The sequence below is a fragment of the Phyllobates terribilis genome, unplaced genomic scaffold, assembly GCF_046119375.1.
Source record: "Phyllobates terribilis strain yellow unplaced genomic scaffold, ASM4611937v1 Scaffold_5__5_contigs__length_657084704, whole genome shotgun sequence".
Classification (NCBI taxonomy): domain Eukaryota; kingdom Metazoa; phylum Chordata; class Amphibia; order Anura; family Dendrobatidae; genus Phyllobates; species Phyllobates terribilis.
This window is the reverse complement of record NW_027362765.1, coordinates 47,448,856-47,474,619: the sequence shown is the minus strand read 5'-3', so window position 1 is coordinate 47,474,619 and position 25,764 is coordinate 47,448,856. Positions and strand designations below refer to the sequence as shown.

The 25,764-nt window shown below is 47.8% G+C and overlaps 1 protein-coding gene across 1 annotated transcript in view; it reads left to right on the top strand.

Annotated features, from left to right (window-relative positions):
• Window positions 1–25,764, top strand: part of LOC141271922 (uncharacterized) — a 68,142-nt gene that overhangs the window by 31,824 nt on the left and 10,554 nt on the right. The gene's annotated exons all lie outside the window — the stretch shown is intronic.

Here is a 25,764-nt window from a genome sequence, read left to right as displayed (position 1 = left end):
TGTTACTTCAATTTATTTGGGAGCTATGAAAACAGTGTAGCTGGCTCCATAGTTTCACCTCTGGCGGTTGGAGCTGAACGGAAGTATTCTCATGTCAGCCATGAAATGCCAAATTGTCTTTTACCTGCATCAAAATTGCAGTAACATTTGAGGCCAAATGTTAAGACTCTTGATGGCTTTACAGCTAGTACTTTATGTTACGGATCCGGGTGGTGGAACCTCTGTGCTTCGGTGCAAGGAGGGACCAGAGGGGCGTGTCTAAGTATCTACTCGGCCTGACCAAGGTCGCACGGCGGCTCAGTCGACTCCGTGAACCAGGGAGGGACCGAGCAGAGGGACCAGGTGCCACTCTGGGACCGACCTTGTATGAGAGCAGGTGACTCCTACGGGTCAGATGGCAGGAACTGACTGGTACAGCGGATGAGCACGGCAGGCAGACGGGTGGTCCGGGTAGACAAGCAGGCTGACTCGGCTGATAGCCAGACGGGTGCTCCGGGTAGGCAAGCTGGCGGGCACAACAGGTAACTGGCAGGTGCTTCCAGGTAAGCAGGCAGGCGGGCACGGCAGGTAACAGGCAGATGCTTCCAGGTAAGCAGGCTGGCGGGCACGGCAGGTAACAGGCAGGTGCTTCCAGGTAAGCAGGCGGGCAGAGCCCATAGACAGACTGGCGGACTGGACTGTAGGCAGACTGTTGGGCTGGAAAGTAGTCAGACTAGCGGACTGGACTGAAGAACAGACTGGCGGACAGGACTGATTTGCAGAAGGACCTGAGGGCTGAAGCAAAGTAAGTATAACAAAGCTACAACCTTGCACGGGCACCTCCATATTGGAGGAGGTGCCTTTTATAGAGAAAGTCTTCCGGCCATTGGCCGGGGACTTTTTAGGACGACGCGCACGGCCCCTTTAAGAGGGAGCGCGCGCCCTAAGCACACAGCCAGGGAAGCTGCGTGTACCAGCACCCAGGGAGGCCGGAAGACGCCGGAGCAGGACCGCGGCGGTAAGGAGAACGGCATCTCTGCGTGGCAGGGGGCAGAGATGCCGATGCTACAGTACCCCCCCCCTTTACGCCCTCTCTTTTTTAGGTCAGCAAGAAATTCTTTAAGAAGAAGAGGGGCAAGGATGTTCTCCCTGGGTTCCCAAGACCTCTCCTCCGGGCCAAACCCCTTCCAATCCACCAGAAAAAAGGATTTTCCTCTTACCCTTTTGGTGGCCAAAATGTTCTCTACCTCATAGACGTCCTCATCGGAGACTGGAGCTGGAGTGGTACCTGGATCGTCAGAAAAAGAATTAAGAACAACTGGTTTGAGGAGAGATACGTGGAAGGAGTTGGGAATCCGTAAGGTGGCCAGGAGCTTTAGCTTGTAAGCCACAGGATTGATTTGCTTGAGAACCTCAAATGGGCTGATGAACCGCGGACCCAACTTATACGATGGTATTTTGAGCCGAACATGTTTGGAGGAGAGCCAGACCTTGTCTCCCGGCCGGAATTGAGGCGGATCCAGACGTCTCAAATTGGCATGTCTCTTCATCCACTCAGAGGACTGAAGAAGTGCGGATCTAGTGTCTTCCCAAATAGTAGAAAATTCGCTGACCAGAGACTCCGAAGCAGGATTGTCCACAGAAGCGGAGACGGGAAACGGAATCTAGGGGTATTGACCGTAGACCACAAAGAACAGGGATTTGGAAGAAGACTCACTCTCATGGTTGTTATAGGAGAACTCGGCCCATGGTAGGAGCTCAACCCAATCGTTATGGTGAGCATTGATGAAATGCCGGAGAAAGCTGGTAAGGACCTAGTTGATACGTTCCACTTGACCATTGGACTGAGGAAGATAAGCAGAGGAGAAATCCAGGGTGACATCCAGCAGCTTACACGTAGATCTCCAGAAGCGCGAAGTGAACTGGACCCCGCGATCAGACACAATGTGGAGGGGTAGGCGGTGGAGACGAAAGATGTGATGGATGAACTCCTTAGCCAGCACAGATGCGGACAGGAGACCAGGCAGAGGGATGAAGTGGGCCATTTTAGGAAAGCGGGTCAGCGACCACCCAAATGACAGTACAACCGGCAGAAACAGGGAGATCCGTAATAAAGTCCATAGCAATGTGTTGCCACGGAGCGGAAGGTACGGATAGAGGCAGGAGACAACCAGCGGGAAGATGCCTGGGAACTTTGTTAAGGGCACAGGAGGAACAAGCCGTGATGAAATCCGCAACATCCTTGCGTAGAGAAGGCCACCAGTAATGCCGGGCGATGAGCAGGAAGGTCTTCCTCTGGCCTGCATGGCCGGCTAGTTTGGACGAATGACCCCAGAGAAGAACCTTCTTACGATCCGGAACAGCTACAAAAGTCTTAATGGGTAGAAGACGAGACAGGTCAAATAGGGCCACAGTCATTACCATGGAGGGGTCGATGATATGCAGAGGCTCCTCCTCTTGGTCGGAGGACAGGAATGAGCGGGATAGAGCGTCGGCTTTAACGTTCTTGTCCGCAGGGCGGTAATGTAGAGTAAAGCAGAATCGGGCAAAGAACAGAGACCACCAGGCCTGACGCGGATTGAGTCTCTGGGCATTTTGTAAATAGGCCAGGTTTTTGTGATCTGTGTAGATGATCACCGGGTGCAGAGCCCCTTCCAGCAGGTAGCGCCTATGGAGTAGTTGTGCTCGGATGAGAAGAACTTGGAGAAGAAGCCGCAAGTTACCATTCTCCCGGACGGGGATTTCTGGGTGAGCACCGCTCCTGCTCCGGAGGAGGAAGCGTCAACCTCCAGGAAGAACTGCTTGTTGCAATAAAGACGGTGCAGCACAGGGGCAGAGGAGAAAGCTTGTTTTAGGGAGACGAAGGCCTCCTCCACTTCGGAAGTCCATTCCTTGGGATTTGCACCCTTATGGGTGAGCGCGGAGATGGGAGCGGTCCGGGAGGAGAAATGAGGGATGAAGAGGCGGTAATAATTTGCGAAGCCCAGGAAACGCTGAATCGCCTTCAACCCCTCCGGTCTGGGTCATTTTAAGACGGCAGAAACCTTCTCGGGGTCCATCTGAAGACCAGTCTCGGAGATAATATATCACAGGAACGGAAGGGAAGTCTGCTCGAAGAGACATTTCTCAAATTTTGCGTAGAGACGATTCTGCCGGAGCCTTAGCAGAACCTGCCGAACATTCCTTCGGTGTGTGGGCAGATCCGGAGAGAAGACCAAGATATCGTCCAGGTACACCACTACGCAAGAATACAAGAGGTCACAGAAAATGTCGTTAACCAGCTCCTGCAAGACGGTTGGGGCATTACTGAGACCAAAGGGCATCATGCGGTATTCATAGTGACCGTCCCGGGTGTTGAATGCCGTCTTCCACTAGTCTCCCTGGCGGATCCGGACCAAATTGTACTCCCCACGAAGATCGAGCTTGGCGAAGACCCTCGCGCCTTTAAGGTGGTCGAACAGCTCCGAGATGAGAGGCAGGGGGTACTTATTCTTGATGCTAATCTGGTTAAGACCCCTATAATCGATACACGGCCGTAGCGAGCCGTCTTTCTTTTTAACGAAGAAGAATCCTTCTCCAGCCGGGGAAGTAGATTTCTGAATGAATCTCCTAGCAAGATTCTCCTCGATGTACTCAGACATGGCCCGGGTCTCAGCCAGCGACAAGGGGTAGATACGCCCTTGGGGAGGAGAAGCACCGGGTACCAGCTCAATAGGGCAATCATACGGCCTATGAGGTGGTAGTGTCTCAGCTTCCTTCTTGTCGAAGACGTCCGCATAGGACCAGTAGGGTGCCGGCAGACCAGGTAGATTAGCCGGAATAGACGGAGGTCGAGCCGGACGAACCGGAACCAGGCAGGTCTCATGGCAATCCTGCCCCCAACGGAGCACCTCACCAGATCGCCAATTCAGGACGGGTTCATGTCTCTGTAGCCAGGGTAGACAAAGCAAGAGGGAGTGAGAGAGACCGGACAGCACATGAAAGGAGAACCTCTCCGAGTGCAGCATTCCCACCTGAAGGGTTACAGGCTCTGTGACAAGCAAGATGGTCTCCGGAAGGAGTCTCCCATCCACGGAAGCGACTGCCAATGGTTCGGCCAGACGTTTGGTGGGAATCTGATACTGCTCCACAAGGGCCTGAGAAATGAGATTCCCAGCGGCTCCGGAATCCAGGTGGGCGGTCTCAAAGAAGCGGATCTCACCACTGGAAATAGAAACGGAAAGAGTCGAGGACGGAGAGGATTTATTCTTGCCTAGGACGACGTCTCCGAGCGGTCCTAGACACTGGAGTTTCCCAGCTTCACCGGACAAGAACGGATCAGATGCTCCTTACTGCCACAATAGAAGCAGCTCACCTCGGCTCGGCGCGTCTCTTGGCGAGACTTGACCATCTTGGTCTGGTCAATCTGCATGGGTTCGGGCGAGCGTGCCCGGGGAATTGCTGGTTGGGAGGCAGGTTTCTGGAATACAGGAGGGAGACGAGGAAATCTTCTCTCCTGGGTTGTCTCCTTAACTCGTTCCAAGAAACGGATGTCAATCCGGGTAGCTAGTGACACCAGGTCGTCCAGGGTGGAAGGAATGTCGCGACCGGCTAGCTCGTTCTTGATCCGTCCGGAAAGACCCTCCCAGAAGGTGGACACCAGGGCCTCGTTGTTCCAGGCAAGCTCAGATGCGAGGGTACGGAAATGTATGGCATACTGGCCCACGGTGAGACTCCCTTGGCGGAGACGGAGAAGAGAGGAGGCAGTAGAAGTCTTTCGTCCGGGCTCATTGAAGACCTTCCGGAAGGCAGTGAGGAAAGCCGGAAGATCAGACACCAGGGGATCCTCTCTCTCCCATAGAGGGTTTAGCCATGCCAATGCTTCCCCGGTGAGGTGAGACATGATGAACTCCACCTTGGCCTGGTCGGAGGGAAACTGATGTGCCAGGAGTTCAAAGTGCAGCATGCACTGGTTTAGAAAACCCCGGCATAAGACGGGGTCACCACCGAAACGTGGAGGCGCAGAGAGTCGGGGACCAGGGCCGGATGCCATGGCACTAGTAGGCTGAGGCACCGCCGGAGCAGGTGCTGCTCGGCTTGAGACGGACACAGGTGGGATGGACAGCGTGTCCAGGCGGGAGTTGACAGACCGCAGGTAGGTCAGGATAGTTTCCTGCTGGGATCTCTGACGAAAAACCTCCTGGTACAGGTCAGAAAGCGAAGGAGTCTGGGGGCCACCGGGTTCCATGGCCCGTGCAAACTGTTACGGATCCAGGTGGTGGAACCTCTGTGCTGCAGTGCAAGGAGGGACCAGAGGGGCGTGACTAAGTATCTACTCGGCCTGACTAAGGTCGCACGGTGGCTCAGTCGACTCCGTGAACCAGGGAGGGACCGAGCAGAGGGACCAGGTGCCGCTCTGGGACCGACCTTGTATGAGAGCAGGTGACTCCCACGGGTCAGATGGCAGGAACTGACTGGTACAGCGGATGAGCACGGCAGGCAGGCAGACGGGTGGTCCGGGTAGACAAGCAGGCTGACTCGGCTGATAGCAAGGCAAGGCAAGTTGAGGGGCACAACAGGTAACTGGCAGGTGCTTCCAAGTAAGCAGGCAGGCGGGCACGGCAGGTAACAGGCAGATGCTTCCAGGTAAGCAGGCAGGCGGGCACGGCTGGTAACAGGCAGATGCTTCCAGGTATAGAGGCTGGCGGGCATAGTGGGTAACAGGCAGGTGCTTCCAGGTAAGCAGGCCGGCAGAGCCCATAGACAGACTGGCGGACTGGACTGTAGGCAGACTGTCGGGCTGGAAAGTAGTCAGACTGGCGGACAGGACTGAATTGCAGATGGACCTGAGGGCTGAAGCAAAGTAAGTATAACAAAGCAACAACCTTGCACGGGCACCTCCATATTGGAGGAGGTGCCTTTTATAGAGAAAGTCCTCCGGGCCGGGGACTTTTTAGGACGACGCGCGCGCGCTCCTTCCCTCTTAAAGCGTCATCCTAAAAAGTCCCCTAAGCACACAGCCAGGGAAGCTGCGTGTACCAGCAGCCGCAGCAGGGAGGCCGGAAGACGCCGAAGCAGGACCGCGGCGGTAAGGAGGACGGCGTCTCTGCCTGGCAGGGGGCAGAGACGCCGATGCTACACTCTAGATCTAGAAACCTTTCCATCCTATGAATAATTTGCTTGGACCAGTGCTTTTTAAAATGTGAGGCCTGTTGTTATGTCTGCCAAAGCACATTCACATGGGTAACGTACAAACCAGGGAGACAAATATCTGAACCTGACAAGTCCCTGTTCAGACTGGGAAAAACACTTATGAGTATCTGACCCTGGTCTGTCCCTGAAAAAAGTTGTCACCTTAAGATAACGAAATGGCGCCCCCACTTGACGGCGGCTTACCCTGAATGTTGTTAGCAGCTCCTAGGATCGTTAGAGTAGCAGTTCCCTAAGGAATAAAGGAGTCACACACAAAACAACTGCAACCAAACACAAACTACAGCAAAGTGAATGAATCCAACAAAGTCTATCACCAGCTGGAAACACCAGTAAGGCTGCACCTTAAATAGTGATAGCACAGACAAACAGTAAATAGAAAACACCTGTTACCCAAAACAACAGAAACAAAGATAAATAAAACACCCAAAGAAAAGGTGCATCTGTTGTGGCTCAGCGGAAAGAGACGCCAACCACAGAACACAGAATCAAGGGTTTGAATCCAGAAGCATGACACTACCCCCCTTTGTTAGGCAAAAGAGACTTTAGGCCTGGCGCACATCCAGCACTTACGGACATACTTATCCACATCATTTCGAGCACTCTGCCACCAAAAGGACCTGGAAACAACTCTCCAGGTGACAGAGAAATGCGGATGTCCAGCCAACACCGAAATAAGTACTTCGTTAAGAAGATCAGTGCGAAGTGAGGAAAGCACAAAAAACTTGCCAGGTGGAAAGCCCTCTGGTGCACCATCCTGATCCTCCATAATGCTCTGTCTGAGATACCCAAAGCACCCACCACCACCTCTTCACTGAGAATTTTGACTGGAATTTCATCCCACAACTCTGGAACGAAACTACGTGATAAGGCATCTGGCTTAACATTCTTAGTACCTGGGAGATATATCACAGAGAAATCAAACAGAGCGAAAAAGAGAGCCCACCGGGCCTGTCTAGTATTCAGACACTTTTTATTTATTTACAGCAGGGTTTTTGTTCATTTTGCTTCTTGTAGGTTTTTCTGATTCAAGGCCATTGTGAAACTTGCATTTATGTTCTGCATGTATACCATCTTAAACCAAGTTCAAATTTAGTGTTTTTTCTTTGTATTTTTTGCATTCTGTGCAAACTAGGGTGTGGCCTCCGTTCCTAGAGCTGGATAATATATTTTAAAAGCTTCCCTTGGCTGGTGTCCACAGTTCAGGACCCAGTCCTTTGTCTGCCCTTATTCACACAGAGGTCAACTTAACCACAAAAGGCAAAATCACTATTGGCTTGACTGAGGATCAGAGCTTTTGAAAAGGATAACTTGAGCAGCAAAAGCAGCCTTAGAAGACCAAGAGGTAAAGTCAGCATCTTTCCTAGTCATATCAGTAAGAGGTTTGACTATGACTGATAAGTTTTTAATGAACTTACGATAATAATTAGCGAAACCTAAGAACCTCTGTAAAGCTTTAAGATTAGTAGGTTGCAACCAATCAAGGACGGCCTGTACCTTAAAGGGATCCATCTGAAAATCTTCAGCAGAAACCAAATGACCCAAAAACTGAATCTGCTGAAACAAACTGACACTTCTCTAGTTTGGCAAACAAATGATTATCACAAAGAACCTGAAGCATCTGTCGAACATGCTTCCGTTGCTCTTCACGAAAACCTGAGTAGATTAAAATATCATCCAAGTAAATCACCACAAATCTACCCACCAAAGAAGAAAAAATATAATTTATGAAGTTCTGAAATACATCAGGAGCAATGGGCAAACCGAATGCCATCACCAAATCCTCAAAGTGACCCTTGGGGGTATTGAAGGCAGTCTTCCACTTTATACGTGACCAATACCTATAAGGTTATATGCCCCTCTCAGATCCAGTTTAGAAAACCACTTAGCTCCCACTAGTTTATTAAACAGATCAGGAAAAGAGGTAAAGGGTTTGGGTTACGTACAGTAATCTTATTAATCTCTCTAAAATCCAAACAATGATGCAAACCTCCATCTTTTTTTCTTAAAGAAAAATTCCACGGCGACTGGTGAGGTGGAAGGCCTTATGTGACCCTTGGAGAGACTTTTTTGAATGTACTCTTTCAAGGCATCTCTCTCTGGAAGAGAGAGAGTAAACCGATGAGATTTGGGCACTTTGTGCTATCAAATTTATCCCAGGGGCCAATCATATGACCTATGCGGCGGAAGAACTTCACATTTAGTCTCAGAAGAAAATCCTCAAAACCCTGAATAAAATCTGGAAAAAGAGATCTTATAGATACCAGGGATTTAGACAAACTATTGGAAAAACAAAAATTCCCCCAAGACAACCCTGTGACTCTCCCAATTGATGGAAGGATTGTGTTTCACCATCAGGGCATACCCAACACAACTTTAGCTGGTAATGAAGAAAAGACCATAAAAGACAGATTCTGTGTGTAACACCCCTACTCTCATGCATACATTCTCAACTTTAAAAGTAACATGACTTTGGGTAAGGGGAGAATTATCAATTTGGGATACTTGAATAGGATGACCGAGAGTTGACACTGTGTACCCACACTCGTTACCAAAATCACTGTCAGTGAGGTGTAAGGCAGAACCTGAGTCAATAAATGCAGAGGTAACTATAACTCCTGATTTTGCCACCAAAGATACTTGAAAAAAAAATGACCAGTAGTATGCATGAGAGATAACTTCAAACTGTTAGGATCAGTATCCTTACTTATTAATGTTTTTCTTTTTACCTTTAAGAAATTCATTATTGTATTTAAAACACTGAATCATTACATGACCCATTTGACGATAGTATAAACAGAAACAAGCAGGTGCTTCACATACAACTCCCTCCTTGAACTCTCTGTAGGCCCCAATTTGCATGGGTTCACCTGCCTCAATAGGATGAGAGGGAGTAATCAAAGAAAGTCTCAAATGTGTCATTCTTCCCAAGACATCGGTCCAGATGCACCGCCAGAGATATGGCCTCATCCAAGGACAACGGAGAGGAACTATAAACCATCATATCACGTATTTTATTAGAGAGACCCTGGCAGAATTGATTACGGAAAGCTAGGTCATTCGAGGAGGTCTCCATTGCTTAGCTTCTGAACTGTGAGCAGTAGTCTTCCACATTACGAATTCGCTGAACCAACCTACGGATCATTGATTCAGCAACTACAACTTTATCTGGATCATCATAAATGAGCCCCAAAGCAGAGAAAAAAGCATCAACAGAGGAAAACACTGGAAAATCCTCATCCAAAGGAAATGCCCAAGCCAGAGGATCTCCACGAAACAATGACAAAACAATACCCACGTGTTGACTCTCTCCGCCAGACGAGGTAGGACGGAGACGAAAATACAGTTTACTTGAAGCATTCCTGACCTTGCGGGATCCTGGGTTCATCTTACAAATTGCTTGCCAGAATGTCGTCACCTTTGTGATGCACAACACACAGATGACGTCATACCAGGCTGCTAAATCAAATGCCACACCCATAAACCTGGAAGGTCAGGAAATTCGTGCTGCTCCAGTCCGCGGCCAAATAATTCTGTTCTGGACCATAGACCGAGATTGCATGAAGCGATCTGCTCATCTCTAGTTGGGGTGATCTTATTACTATTTGAAAATATGTAGATAGACAATACAGAGGTTTTTCTAATGATTTTTTTTACACCTAGGTCAATAATGATGTTAAGGGTGGCATATTCTACTGTATGTGTAAAGAAGGTTTCTCGGATGTTTCATTGGGGGACACAGTAACCATAGGTTATATGCTGCCATCTGGAGGCTGACACTAAGAATACATCTTAGAAAAAAAGATGAATCCTCCACAACAGCCTACATCTTGCCCCTCCTGGATCTCTCCTGCTATTGCACACTTTCCTGCATCTCCCAGACATTCCCTCAAGCCAGATTGGGAGCCGTACCAAGGCTTCATGGCTTCCTAGCCAGCTTTTAACAGGGCACATCTCCCTTTCCCATTGCACTTGCTTGCCTTCCACCCTCTGGGTAAGGTGTTGCCCCTTCTGTACCTCTGCCTCTGGCCGCACCTCTACAGACGCCTACAGTCTTTCAGGGGCACCTCACTGCCAGCATTTCACCAGTCGCTGGCCGGACTATCCACAGGAACCATCGGGCCTATTAGTGGGCACTGTCCAGACTCATCAGGCCCCCTTCTGGCCTTGCATGGCACTCAGTCATCCAGCCTCTCCATGCCACAGCCATCAGGCCTCACTATGCCACAGGCTGACCTTGCCACGCCATCGCCAGGCCTCTTGAGGTCGCTGTCTGGCCTCAACTTTTGGATTCACCTCATGCCACTGCCTAACTACTGGCCGTTTGCACCTATGCAAAGCCATCCTCCAGTACTAGGTATGCTGTTATTCTCCCAGGCAACCAATAGAAGTGGTGTGAGAGCAGCTCTATCTTGTCTGTCGTTATGGCTCCTATCAGGTCCAAACATAGTTTGCCCTGGTTACACTCATGAAAGTGCAGGTTTCCATAATTTAATCCATGATGATTTTCAATGCTGGCAACCGTCAATCTCTCTGTAAACATTTGAGAGCACGCTCTCTCCTAAATATGCCTTGGTGTCATAATCCTGGTGAAACATTTAACAATTTCCTCTCTATCCCTAGGACTCTGACCATGTCCCAGAGTAGGTTAGACCCACCAACTGATACTATGAAGCCAGGAGAAGTCCACAGAGGACCCTTCAACCCAGAGTTACTCTATTTTCCAGCGTGAATCAGACCCTCCAATAAAGATCTCACATCTGTGCAAATTTCATAGTTGTACCTGCAACCCGGACGCTATTTGGACCACCTCCCACAGTAGGTAAGGTGGCTCAAATTGCAGAAGTGATATAGCACTCTGACCTCTCCCTAAGCATGACAGACTCGCTAAGCGTTCTCTCTAGAGGACGCATTGCACATTTAACTATCTACAGGGGCTCTGTCCACTTCCTTCAGTGAGTTAGAACCCCCAGCAGAGACCTCTTTAAAGGGAAATGTCACACAGGTGATCCAGACAGCACGGTTTGTACTTTATGGTCCTCTGGCCATATTCCACAGTGGGTTAGACCAACAAACAGATTTAGCTCAAAGAGGTGTATCGTTTAGGTGAGCCACACAGTACCCTGAGTAAGAACAGCTACATGAGTGCTCTCAGCAGTATGTATTGTGAGTGTAGCTATGACTGTGCTCTCTCTTAGGTTTCTTTCACACATCCGGATATTTCCAGTAATGGAAAAACCAGTATTGGAGATATCCATGGCCAAGTTCACCTGTATGGCACACGTGTGGCAACTGTGTGCTGCATTAGGATCACATGTGGGAATCAGCGGTACAGTTAGCATTGTTCCCAAGCGCCGGGTGCTGAACACTGCCCTCATCATTGTCCCCTGCTTGCGCTTCTTGCCATAATACAAATTCTAACAGTCTATTCAGTAGGACTATCAGCTGTGTATCCACCAGACTTCTGCACAACACAACTGATGGTCCCAACCCCATTTATAAGGCAAGAAATCCCACTTATTAAACCTGACAGGGCACACCTGTGAAGTGAAAACCATTTCCGGTGACTACCTCTTGAAGCTCATCAAGAGAATGCCAAGAGTGCGCAAAGCAGTCATCAAAGCAAAAGGTGGCTACTTTGAAGAACCTAGAATATAAGACATATTTTCAATTGTTTCACACTTTTTTGTTAAGTATATAATTCCACGTGTTAATTCATAGTTTTGATGCCTTCAGTGTGAATGTACAATTTTCATAGTTATGAAAATACAGAAAAATCTTTAAATGAGGTGTGTCCAAACTTTTGGTCTGTAATATATATATATATATATATATATATATATATATATATATATATATATATATATATATATATATATATATATATATATATATATATATATATATATATATATATATATATATATATATATACCCATATGAACTAGCAGACACTATGTAACTGCACAATTTTACTGTATAAAATAATAAATAACTAATGATACTTTGTATAACACTTTGATACAACATATAATTACAGTTTTTTCTTAGCCACTCCCTAAACCAAATCTTCTGTCTCTGTCAAAAATCTCCAGAAACGCCCTATTTAGAAAATACATCTTTCTATCCTTCAAAAGCTCAGATAACTGCCTGTTCTTCTGTCTACATTCCATGACGTCACTCTCATCTGGTCGTCTCACCTGTCTCTGTCTGTCAATTTCGGCCATTTTCCTTTCTAGGGAGAAGTCACAGCTTTGAATTTTTAACTCTTTCTGTGAAGAAATTGACTTTTGAATCATCTGATATGGCTTATAACATATATGAAATCTGCTGCGTATTTCATAGATTTCATTTCGAGGATAACTCATTCTAGGAGAGTATGATATTGGCTTTTGAGAAGATTTTACCTTTTCTGGTTTTATAAATTTAGCTCGATTTATTTCCTTTTCACAATTCTCATGTTTTCTAATAAAATCCAGCAACTGCGCACATTTAAATAGAGATCTTTTTGTGACGCAATAACTCGAGATACTGGATTTAAGAATTTGAATTTTTGTACAAAAGTGGTTATCATTTGTTGTAATTTTCCATTTTTGATGAGAGCTTTGTACAACCGTTCAAATATGGACATGAATGTATATGTACATTCTTTCCTATCAATCCTTAATTTTTGTAGGTCATCTATGTTGGGGAAATCCTTCGTGGCACAATAAATCAAATATTTTAATCTGTCCGAATCATTTTTCCATTCATTAGGAAAGTCATTTTCACAGGGCATTAAATTTAAACGTCTGGAAAATGTCACAGGAATCCATATTTTAAATAATTGATTCCTCTCCTCATTGGATAAATCAAACTTATCAGCAAAGTTCTCAAATATCTCTGAATTTCTACAGACATGGATTTTGACATCATATTTTGGCATGATTTTGTATAATTTTAGCAAATTTTTCCTCATTTTAATTTGAAGTTGGGCCTCGGTAGCTCCTAAGTTCTCTGCTATTTTTAGTGACCCTTGTACGTCAGCTCCTCCTATGTCACTCATGTCTCCTCCCAAATCACCTAATATGTCAGTTTCTCGTATGTCAATCATGTCTCCTCCCATGTCAGTTTTTTGTATGTCCGTCTCTTCATCAGACCCAAGGTCACCTTCAGTTACAGACACGTGTCTTGCATTTTGCTCAATTTCCACATTACAGTCAGAATCAGTATCACCATTTGACACTATTTCTACACAATTGTCCTGCTTAGACTTTTCAAGCACCCGACAATGAAATACATGTACAAAATGTAGAATATTTCTAAATTTGTGTTTCTCTCTATTTACCAATTTAGAAGTTAACTGTAAATTGTGCAATTCACATTCTCTATATAGACTAAGCCACAAAACATCTAAGTCATTTCCTTCATTAACTTTGAATGTAATCTTACTTTGTTTAGCAAAAGAAGAAATTATATCCATATTTTGCTTACCTTCAGATTTCTTAGCTTCTGATCAGCACGTACTATGCTCAGTTCGTCTGATATGATCCTTGTAGTACCTCTGGTTCCTGTCAGTCCTCAATCTGTAGGTTCTTTGTGATTCTTGTGACAAGTTAGTGGATTTCCTGACACGTGAACAACAGCTGTTCAGCTCGTCTCGTCTTTTCTCTCCCCCCTTTGTTCAAGAAGGAAATTCACTTAAAAACACGAAAAATCAGGACTGGCTAGGCTCACCAATGTTACATAATACTCCTTTCTGTATTATTTTTCTCTATCGATGACTTCGCAAAGTATCAATATCAAGATTTTCTTATAAAAGAATGTATCTATTTATTCTTGGATTGTCCATTAAAAAGAATTATTGCAAAAGGTACAAACAATAATTAGATAGTAACAGAATGATTGTCCATTTGTGCATAATTAGCTTAATAGTTGAGATTCACCCATCTTTCCCTGGGATCCAGCACGTGTGTCCGGATGACACCATGTGTCCGGGCCTACATAGGCAGCTGGCTTACACACAAATCCTCGTCCTGTGTCCTGTGGAATGGCAAGAGACCTCCCTGACTCTAACATGGGCTTTTATAGGCCGGTCATTCCGTATATGGTAGTGAACTAAAAATACACACACAAATAGCGCATGGCTAGAAACGATGTCTGATGCAATCTACAGAACTCAGAATTAAGAATGAAATGAATATCCATAATTAATATTTAACACGGACACAGCCAGACTCCCCACTGAGAAGGCAGGGATGGTTTATTACTGTTTCTGCCTTCTTGATCACAGTATACACAATGCTGAGCAAGCGCTGTGCATGCAGTAATAGGAAGCACTGTTGGTGTTTCTATATCTTGTGCTGCTGTAAGATGTAAAAGAAACTTTCATCTCTAGACAGAAGGACGGATCTGATACTGGCACAGTACACATAACACGTTTCTGCTTCACACATATCAGACACCTCGCTCTTCTGTGTGCACAGAGTTATAGGTCCAATACATGTGACATTACATGCACATCATAAAGACGGTTCTGCTCCGCTCATACACACGCAGCTCTGCTCACCTCTTCAACACACGGAATGCTCTGCACACGGCATGCTCTGTATATAGCAGAGCCACATGTGTACGACATCGTACACGTGATTCCAATCTGAACGTGTCGTAACCATGGCTGCACTCCATAAACACACAAGGCTCCACTCCGTACACACATAGCTCCGCTCAGTACACATCATACACACAGCTCTGTTCCGTACACCTCATACACATGCGGCTCCGCTCCATACACCTCGTACGCACGCGGCTCCGCTCCGTACACCTTGTACGCACGCGGCTCCGCTCCGTACACCTCGTACCCACATGGCTCCGCTCCGTACACCTCGTACACACGCGGCTCCGCTCCGTACACCTCGTACACACGCGGCTCCGCTCCGTACACCTCGTACACACGCGGCTCCGCTCCGTACACCTCGTACACACGCGGCTCCGCTCCGTACACCTCGTACACAGGCGGCTCAGCTCCGTACACCTCGTACACACGCGGCTCAGCTCCGTACACCTCGTACACACGCGGCTCAGCTCCGTACACCTCGTACACACGCGGCTCAGCTCCGTACACCTCGTACACACGCGGCTCAGCTCCGTACACCTCGTACACACGCGGCTCAGCTCCGTACACCTCGTACACACGCGGCTCAGCTCCGTACACCTCGTACACACGCGGCTCAGCTCCGTACACCTCGTACACACGCGGCTCAGCTCCGTACACCTCGTACACACGCGGCTCAGCTCCGTACACCTCGTACACACGCGGCTCAGCTCCGTACACCTCGTACACACGCGGCTCAGCTCCGTACACCTCGTACACACGCGGCTCAGCTCCGTACACCTCGTACACACGCGGCTCAGCTCCGTACACCTCGTACACACGCGGCTCAGCTCCGTACACCTCGTACACACGCGGCTCAGCTCCGTACACCTCGTACACACGCGGCTCAGCTCCGTACACCTCGTACACACGCGGCTCAGCTCCGTACACCTCGTACACACGCGGCTCAGCTCCGTACACCTCGTACACACGCGGCTCAGCTCCGTACACCTCGTACACACGCGGCTCAGCTCCGTACACCTCGTACACACGCGGCTCAGCTCCGTACACCTCGTACACACGCGGCTCAGCTCCGTACACCTCGTACACACGCGGCTCAGCTCCGTACACCTCGTACACACGCGGCTCAGCTCCGTACACCTCGTACACACGCGGCTCAGCTCCGTACACCTCGTACACACGCGGCTCAGCTCCGTACACCTCGTACACACGCGGCTCAGCTCCGTACACCTCGTACACACGCGGCTCAGCTCCGTACACCTCGTACACACGCGGCTCAGCTCCGTACACCTCGTACACACGCGGCTCAGCTCCGTACACCTCGTACACACGCGGCTCAGCTCCGTACACCTCGTACACACGCGGCTCAGCTCCGTACACCTCGTACACACGCGGCTCAGCTCCGTACACCTCGTACACACGCGGCTCAGCTCCGTACACCTCGTACACACGCGGCTCAGCTCCGTACACCTCGTACACACGCGGCTCAGCTCCGTACACCTCGTACACACGCGGCTCAGCTCCGTACACCTCGTACACACGCGGCTCAGCTCCGTACACCTCGTACACACGCGGCTCAGCTCCGTACACCTCGTACACACGCGGCTCAGCTCCGTACACCTCGTACACACGCGGCTCAGCTCCGTACACCTCGTACACACGCGGCTCAGCTCCGTACACCTCGTACACACGCGGCTCCGCTCCGTACACCTCGTACACACGCGGCTCCGCTCCGTACACCTCGTACACACGCGGCTCCGCTCCGTACACCTCGTACACACGCGGCTCCGCTCCGTACACCTCGTACACAGGCGGCTCCGCTCCGTACACCTCGTACACAGGCGGCTCAGCTCCGTACACCTCGTACACACGCGGCTCAGCTCCGTACACCTCGTACACACGCGGCTCAGCTCCGTACACCTCGTACACACGCGGCTCCGCTCCGTACACCTCGTACACACGCGGCTCCGCTCCGTACACCTCGTACACACGCGGCTCCGCTCCACACACGTCTTACACACGCGGCTCCGCTCCGGACACCTCGTACACACGTGGCTCCGCTCCGTACACCTCGTACAGACGCGGCTCCGCTCCATACACCTCGCACACACGTGGCTCTGCTCCGTACACCTCGCACACACGTGGCTCTGCTCTGTACACCTCGTACACGCGGCTCCGCTCCGTACACCTCGTACACACGCGGCTCCGCTCCGTACACCTCGTACACACGCGGCTCCGCTCCGTACACCTCGTACACACACGGCTCCACTCCGTACACCTCGTACACACGTGGCTCTGCTCCGTACACCTCGTACACGCGCGGCTCCGCTCCGTACACCTCGTACACACACGGTTCTGCTCCGTACACCTCGTACACACGCGGCTCTGCTACATCCACACTGTAAACCCCTCCTGACGCCACACATAACCTTCACCTCATCCAGCACCATGACAACCAGCACAGCAGAGTCCTGCATCCACTGAGGCCCCTGATCATGTGACCCCTGACTCCTCCCCTCCTGTGACCTCATCACAGGTCCTGTGCGCACAGAACAGCCATATATGTGGTGGCGGCTCTGCAGGTGGAGGTATGTGGAGTCCCCCATTACTGGGTACAGGGGGCATTAACCCCTCCATTCCCGGATATAGTGCCCCCTTTCCCCAGTTCTGCCATGTGTATATGTACAGTAATATAACGCTGGATGTGATCATGTATACAGGGGGTATTAACCCCTCCATTCCCGGAGATAGTGCCCCCTTCCCCCAGTTCTGCCATGTGTATATGTACAGTAATATAACACTGGATGTACTCATGTATACAGGGGACATTAACCCCTCCATTCCCGGAGATAGTGCCCCCTTCCCCCAGTTCAGTCGTGTATATGTACAGTAATATAACGCTGGATGTGCTCATGTATATGACGCGCCCCCTGGGACATATTCCTTTTTGAGGGGAATACCCGGCACCGGATCAGATGGGGGGGGTTGTAGTCTCCGAGCGGCTGTGACCCGGTCCCGTGCCCAGGGCGTCAAGCTAAGTGTTATGTGGCAGCTTTACAGATGTTACTAAAGTTCTTTTGTGTCGACTACGCCACCCGTTGTGATGCGGTCACTGTGGCCGCCGCTGCTGCAGGGTCCGCTGAGGCTGATGGTGGGTGCGCAGCTTGGTGAGATAACCCCCAACGGGAGGGGTATAGCCTCAGAGGGGACAGGCGCAGAGGATGGGGGTTGTGGTGGTGCGATGCAGCCGGCAATGAAGACCGACTCGGGTTGTGCAGTTAAGGGTGTTTACTTACTGCTGATGTTGTACTGGTCACTCCAGCTGCTAGTGACCACCCGAGCCGTGCTGCGTCCACCAGGTCCTGGATCCGGCCAACCCCCAAACAAGTCCAGAGCGTGGCCCTGAGCTCTCCCTCTGTCCTTTCTTCAGCCGTCCCCACCAGTGATTCACCTAGGTCCAGCTCCCTCGGGCCTTCTTTTGGGACACCCTTGGCCCTGGGTTCCCTGACCCTTCATGTGGTGTGCCTTCGGGGTGAATGTGGTGGGTGACCGTGACAGACACTGCCCACGGTCTCCGGTCTCTGGCTGGGGAATGTCTTTGCCCCCACCAGCTTGGGTTCCGGTACCCTCTTGCTGACTCCTCACCCGGTGCTCTAATTTGGGTTCTTGGGTCCCTTCAGTCTTCCCCTCTGGGTCTTTCTCTGCTCCACTCTCTCTCTCTCTCTCTCTCTCCAGGGCTGCTGTTTCCTTCTCTCTCCTCTCCAACTGACTTGTTCTCAGCGTCTGACCCTGATCTAAGTTGGTGCCCTCCTTATATATCCCTCTATGTGTGAGCTCAGGTGACCAGCACCCAATGAGCTCCTATCACTACCCAGACTGCTCCCCCTATCTGCCCCTACACTACATGGGATGTACCACCCCCCTCCCACTCCAGCCAGGAACAGGCTCGGTTGTACCTGCACATTTCTAAGTGGGAGTACCGTCGGCCTGCTCCTCTGGAATGGGATGTATGTAGTGCATGCAGTCTATCTGAGCTCAGTTCCACACTCCTTCCTTACCCGGGAGTGGAATATCACACCTCTGGGTTGAGGTGCAATACCCCTGTAGCAGCCGAATCCTCAGGGTGCTACATATACAGGGGACATTAACCCCTCCATTCCCGGAGATAATGCCCCCCTCTCCCAGTTCTGCCATGTGTATATGTACAGTAATATAACGCTGGATGTGCTCATGTATACAGGGAACATTAACCCCTCCATTCCCGGAGATAGTGCCCCCCTTCCCCCAGTTCTGCCATGTGTATATGTACAGTAATATAACGCTGGATGTGATCATGTATTCAGGGGGCATTAACCCCTCAATTCCCGGAGATAGTGCCCCCCTTCCCCCAGTTCTGCCATGTGTATATGTACAATAATATAACCCTGGATGTGCTCATGTATACAGGGGGTATTAACCCCTCCATTCCCAGATATAGTGCCCCCTTCCCCCAGTTCTGCCATGTGTATATGTACAGTAATATAACGCTGGATGTGCTCATGTATACAGGGGACATTAACCCCTACATTCCCGGAGATCGTGCCCCCCTCTCCCAGTTCTGCCATGTGTATATGTACAATAATATAACCCTGGATTTGCTCATGTATACAGGGGGTATTAACCCCTCCATTCCCAGATATAGTGCCCCCTTCCCCCAGTTCTGCCATGTGTATATGTACAGTAATATAACGCTGGATGTGCTCATGTATACAGGGGACATTAACCCCTCCATTCCCGGAGATAGTGCTCCCCTTCCCCCCAGTTCTGCCATGTGTATATGTACAGTAATATAACGCTAGATGTGCTCATGTACAGTGCCTACAAGTAGTATTCAACCCCCTGCAGATTTAGCTGGTTTGATAAGATGCAAATAAGTTAGAGCCTTCAAACTGCAAACGAGAGTAGGTTTTATGAACAGAAGCATAAATCTTACAAACCAAAAAGTTATGTTGCTCAGTTGAATTTTATTAAATTTTAAACATAAAAGTGTGGGTCAATTATTATTCAACCCCTATGTTTAATATTTTGTGGAATAACCCTTGTTTGCAATTACAGCTAATAATCGTCTTTTATAAGACCTGATCAGGCCGGCACAGGTCTGTGGAGTTATCTTGGCCCACTCCTCCATGCAGATCTTCTCCAAGTTATCTAGGTTCTTTGGGTGTCTCATGTGGACTTTATTCTTGAGCTCCTTCCACAAGTTTTCAATTGGGTTAAGGTCAGGAGACTGACTAGGCCACTCCAACACCTTGACTTTTTCCCTCTTGAACCAGGCCTTGGTTTTCTTGGCTGTGTGCTTTGGGTCGTTGTCTTGTTGGAAGATGAAATTACGACCCATCTTAAGATCCTTGATGGAGGAGCGGAGGTTCTTAGCCAAAATCTCCAGGTAGGCCGTGCTATTCATCTTCCCATGGATGCGGACCAGATGGCCAGGCCCCTTGGCTGAGAAACAGCCCCACAGCATGATGCTGCCACCACCATGCTTGACTGTAGGGATGGTATTCTTGGGGTCGTATGCAGTGCCATCCAGTCTCCAAACGTCACGTGTGTGGTTGGCACCAAAGATCTCGATCTTGGTCTCATCAGACCATAGAACCTTGAACCAGTCTGTCTCAGAGTCCTCCAAGTGATCATGAGCAAACTGTAGACGAGCCTTGACATGACGCTTTGAAAGTAAAGGTACCTTACGGGCTCGTCTGGAACGGAGACCATTGCGGTGGAGTACGTTACTTATAGTATTGACTGAAACCAATGTCCCCACTGCCATGAGATCTTCCCGGAGCTCCTTCCTTGTTGTCCTTGGGTTAGCCTTGACTCTTCGGACAAGCCTGGCCTCGGCACGGGAGGACACTTTCAAAGGCTGTCCTGGCCGTGGAAGGCTAACAGTAGTTCCATAAGCCTTCCACTTACGGATGATGCTCCCAACAGTGGAGACAGGTAGGCCCAACTCCTTGGAAAGGGTTTTGTACCCCTTGCCAGCCTTGTGACCCTCCACGATATTGTCTCTGATGGCCTTGGAATGCTCCTTTGTCTTTCCCATGTTGACCATGTCTGAGTGCTGTTCACAAGTTTGGGGAGGGTCTTAAATAGTCAGAAAAGGCTGGCAAAAGAGATCTTTAATCCACACATGTGAAGCTCATTATTCTCGGTGCCTGAACTACTTCTTAATACTTTAGGGGGACCAAACAGAATTCTTGTGGTTTGAGGGGTTGAATAATAAATGACACTCTGAATTAACTTTTAACGTTTTAAAAAAAAAACAAAAAAAAAAAACAAAAACAAAATTTGCTGCAGTGCATTTCCCACTTCCAGGCTGATCTACAGTACAAATGTCACAATGCCAAGTTAATTCCGCATGTGTCAACGAGCTAAATCTGCAGGGGGTTGAATACTACTTGTAGGCACTGTATACAGGGGACATTAACTCCTCCATTCCTGGAGATAGTGCCCCCCTTCCCCCAGTTCTGCCATGTGTATATGTACAGTAATATAACACTGGATGTGCTCATGTATACAGGGCACATTAACCCCTCCATTCCCAGAGATAGTGCCCCCCTTCCTCCAGTTCTGCCATGTGTATATGTACAGTAATATAACGCTGGATGTGCCCATGTATACAGGGGACATTAACCCCTCCATTCCCGGAGATAGTGCCCCCCTTCCCCCCAGTTCTGCCATGTGTATATGTACAGTAATATAACGCTAGATGTGCTGTTGTATACAGAGGACATTAACCCCTATTCCCGGAGATAGTGCCCCCTTACTCCAGTTCTGCCATGTGTATATGTGCAGTAATATAACGCTGGAGGTGCTTATGTATACAGGGGGCATTAACCCCTCCATTCCTGGAGATAGTGTCTCCTTCCCCCAGTTCTGCCATGTGTATATGTACAGTAATATAACTCTGGATGTGCTCATGTATACAGGGGGCATTAACCCCTCCATTCCTGGAGATAGTGTCTCCTTCCCCCAGTTCTGCCATGTGTATATGTACAGTAATATAATTCTGGATGTGCTCATGTATACAGGGGGCATTAACCCCTCCATTCCCAGAGATAGTGCCCCCTTCCCCCAGAGCAGCGCTTACAGTTCTCTCTTGAGTATATCATGCATACATCCCAAGCGCACTGGATTTTGGGAGCTGTGCCATGTAGCTGAATATAGGGATGGGTCAGGGAACCAAAAGATCCCTCCTCCGCCATTCAGGGTCATGTATAGACTAGAGCTGCTCCTGAGAGGGTTGATGTCACATTGAGGGGTGGAGGCTCCACCAACAGGCAGTGCTCATACCAGAAAGCAGGGGTGTGTGCTGGTAACCAGGAGGGGACAGCATATATAAAAAGCAATTGTAGTATGTTCTCTAAATCCCTTAGAGGAGAGCTAAAAAAATAGTTTTTATAAATATTAAAACTTTCAAAATACTTGTGAAAGAGATTTGTAGAAATGTTGCTCTCATCATAGCTACTGTGATGTACTAAAAAAAAAAATCACAGAAAAAAATATATCCTTACCAACACCAGGTCAGATTACCAATACACTAGAAGGATACAGCATGCCCCATGATAAGTCCTGTAATAATTAGTCAGTTATCACAATTCCGCCACTCGCTGTGTCCTAGGAACATAGGGACGCTGTGAGTGACAGCTCAGCCGCCCTATGGATAGCAGGGGCATATCGGGCTGTCAGTGCTGTGAGTGACAGCTTAGCCACTTTATAGATAGCAGGGGCGGGTCGGGCTGTCAGTGCTGTGAGTGGCAGCTCAGCCACCTTATAGATAGCAGGGGCGTGTCAGACTGTCAGTGATGGCTCAGCCGCCCTATGGATAGCTGGGACGTGTCAGACTGTCAGTGCTGTGAGTGACAGCTCAGCCGCTCTATGGATAGCAGGAGCGTGTCAGGCTGTCAGTGTAGTGGGTTTCTTCAGGTGTTTTCCACAGCTCAGTGGTGTGCTTAGGCTGTATTTTGATATTCTGATCTTTTGTTGCCAGGCCTTAGATTTTCCTTTCGACTACCCGTTTGTATAACCCTTTGTGCTTTTGAGGTATTCTGACTTTAGTTACCAGACCCCGAACTTTGCCCACAACTATCTGTTTGTCTTATCCTTCTGTCTTTGATTTACATTCCTAGCTTTTGACCTTGGACCTCTTGACCACTCTGCCTTACAGCTAATCCGAGTAGTGACTAGTGTCACATTAGTATAACCAATGGGACAGTTAGCTCACAGTTATCTCACGCAATTACCAGATTAATATCTGGATGATTATATCCACTGTTAATTGTTCCTTATTTTTTAAAACAAATGATTGATAGTTATTATCTTATTTGTTCTCTGCTCAGACAGTCTCAGTTGTGAGACTATTTCTAAACCCACTAATGGATCACACTATTGTCTGGTAAAAGGCAATCTAGTTAAGAGTATCACCTATCATTGTTAGTACAGGGCTAACTAACATCGTTGTTTAGTATTGTCACTGTGAGATAAAGGCCTACGCGTTTCTTCAAGAATTGATTACTTCTTTGAGTCATTATTTTTACAGATTTTTAGTGCACATTTTCTGGCACATTGCAGCCAGGCCCTTTAGTGTTGGTTGGGTGTTCTGGGGTGTCTGTCCTTATATAGTGCTGACATAGAAAGACAAAAAGAGAAACAGGGGCGCAATGTGAGGACACCTGTGATTAAATGAAAAGTAATTGGGGGCCAAAAGGCCACTCACTCCGAAGGTTGCGCACCCTTGCACAACTACGGTAAAAGCCTGAATGCCGTGTTGTCTGGCTGGAGATGCAAAGGAGCCCAGCCGGTTGATGTGCCGCTCCCCAAACACTTCCTGGTTTGTCACGTGAGTTACCATGTGATGCAGGTCCTAGACGGCGTGTAGGCAGGTCTTTGCAACAGCGGTGAATGGAAATGTCACTTAGCTCCTCCAAAATAGTAAGTGATATTAAACAAAACCCAAAGCAGCTCCACCAGCGGTCCCAAAGGGACAAACAGTAGAAAGTAATGAGAGTATGCCAGTGATCTTAAGCGCTAGGGTGATGGATGGGGATAAAAAAACGCTGAATAAGACAGGGGTAAATGGTCAATTGAGATCTTTTATTAGAAATCCTTGTATAATCCACAACGCGTTTCGACAGCACGCAGGCCGTCTTCATCAGGTGATACAAGGGGTTAGGCTTGGAAAGTTTAAAAAGGGTCCAAGAGAAACTGATTGGACCATCAATTAATGACATAAAAACAAGACAATTAACCCCTTATATTAAGATTAAAAACAGATAAAAGACTTCAACATTTAAACAACATAATCAAATAACCCTAAATAATAACCACAAATTTATAATTAAACAAATATCCCCAAAGAATATATAAACAAAATACTAAATAATAATAAAATTATTATCGTAACCGGGGATTCCCAGCCAGTCTCCCATGGCGGTACTTGCCCAGCCACAAGCTGTATAGCGGCTGCAATCTAACGAGGGCAGGTACATTCAGCTTAGAATGGCCGTTGACCATAAATACCCTAAAAAACTATAACATTATAAAATTTATCAAAATTTATTTTGCCACATTCTCCATAGTGAGATTGTGGCCTTCGGGTGCTAATGTCCCCAATTTGAAATTCAAAAACTTTCTTTTTCGATAAGCAATGTGATTACTTTTTGTCTATTTGGTCAATAATTTTAGGGGTCATCTTATTGGGATCCCTATGATGTACAGCATTAAAATGTTTAGAAAGACTATGCATTAGATACCCGTTCCAAATATTTTGCCTATGCTTATTCAAACAGGCATGCATAGTTTGCACAGTGCGGCCCACATACTGTAGGCCACATGTGCATTCTAAAAGATAAACCACATAAGTGGATTGACATGTTAATCTATGTTTAATCAAAAAACTTTCCCCAGTCGTATGAGATATCTAATGATATTTCGCGGTGGAGTTTGGTAACAACTTTTTGCCAACCACGCAATACTATATATAAACTATTACAGAAATATTGGTATATTTTAAGAGCTGATCCAATGCTGTCCAACACTCTCCCTGAGAAGCCAATGGTCATTTATAGGAAGAATAGGAGTCTACAAAATCTTGTGGCACCTAGTAACTCGACTATTAAGACAGTTACGGCACATGAATCTAATATTGGTAATATGGGCTGTTACCAATGTCGCAGCCCCAGATGTTTATGTTGTCACAGTATCGTTGATGGAGCACTAAATTTTACATCTAATACGACTGGGGAAAGTTTTTTGATTAAACATAGATTAACATGTCAATCCACTTATGTGGTTTATCTTTTAGAATGCATATGTGGCCTACAGTATGTGGGCCGCACTGTGCAAACTACGCATGCCCGTTTGAATAAGCACAGGCAAAATATTCGGAACGGGTATCTAATGCATAGTCTTTCTAAACATTTTAATGCTGTACATCATAAGATGACCCTTAAAATTATTGACCAAATAGACAAAAACGAATCACATTGCTTATCGAATCTTATCAAAAAAAGTTTTGGGATTTTCAAAATTGGGGACATTAGCACCCGAAGGCCACAATCTCACTATGGAGAACGTGGCAAAATAAATTTTCATAAATGTTATAGTTTTTTAGGGTATTTATTGTCAACGGCCATTCTAAGCTGGATGTGCCTGCCCTTGTCAGATTGCAGCCGCTATACAGCTTGTGGCTGGGCAAGTACCGGCATGGGAGACTGGCTGGCAATCCCCGGTTACGATAATAATTTTATTATTTATTATTATTTAGCATTTTGTTTATATATTCTTTGGGGATATTTGTTTGTTTAATTATAAATTTGTGGTTATTATTTAGGGTTATTTGATTATGTTGTTTAAATGTTGAAGTCTTTTATCTGTTTTTAATCTTAATATAAGGGGTTAATTGTCTTGTTTTTATGTCATTAATTGATGGTCCAATCAGTTTCTCTTGGACCCTTTTTAAACTTTCT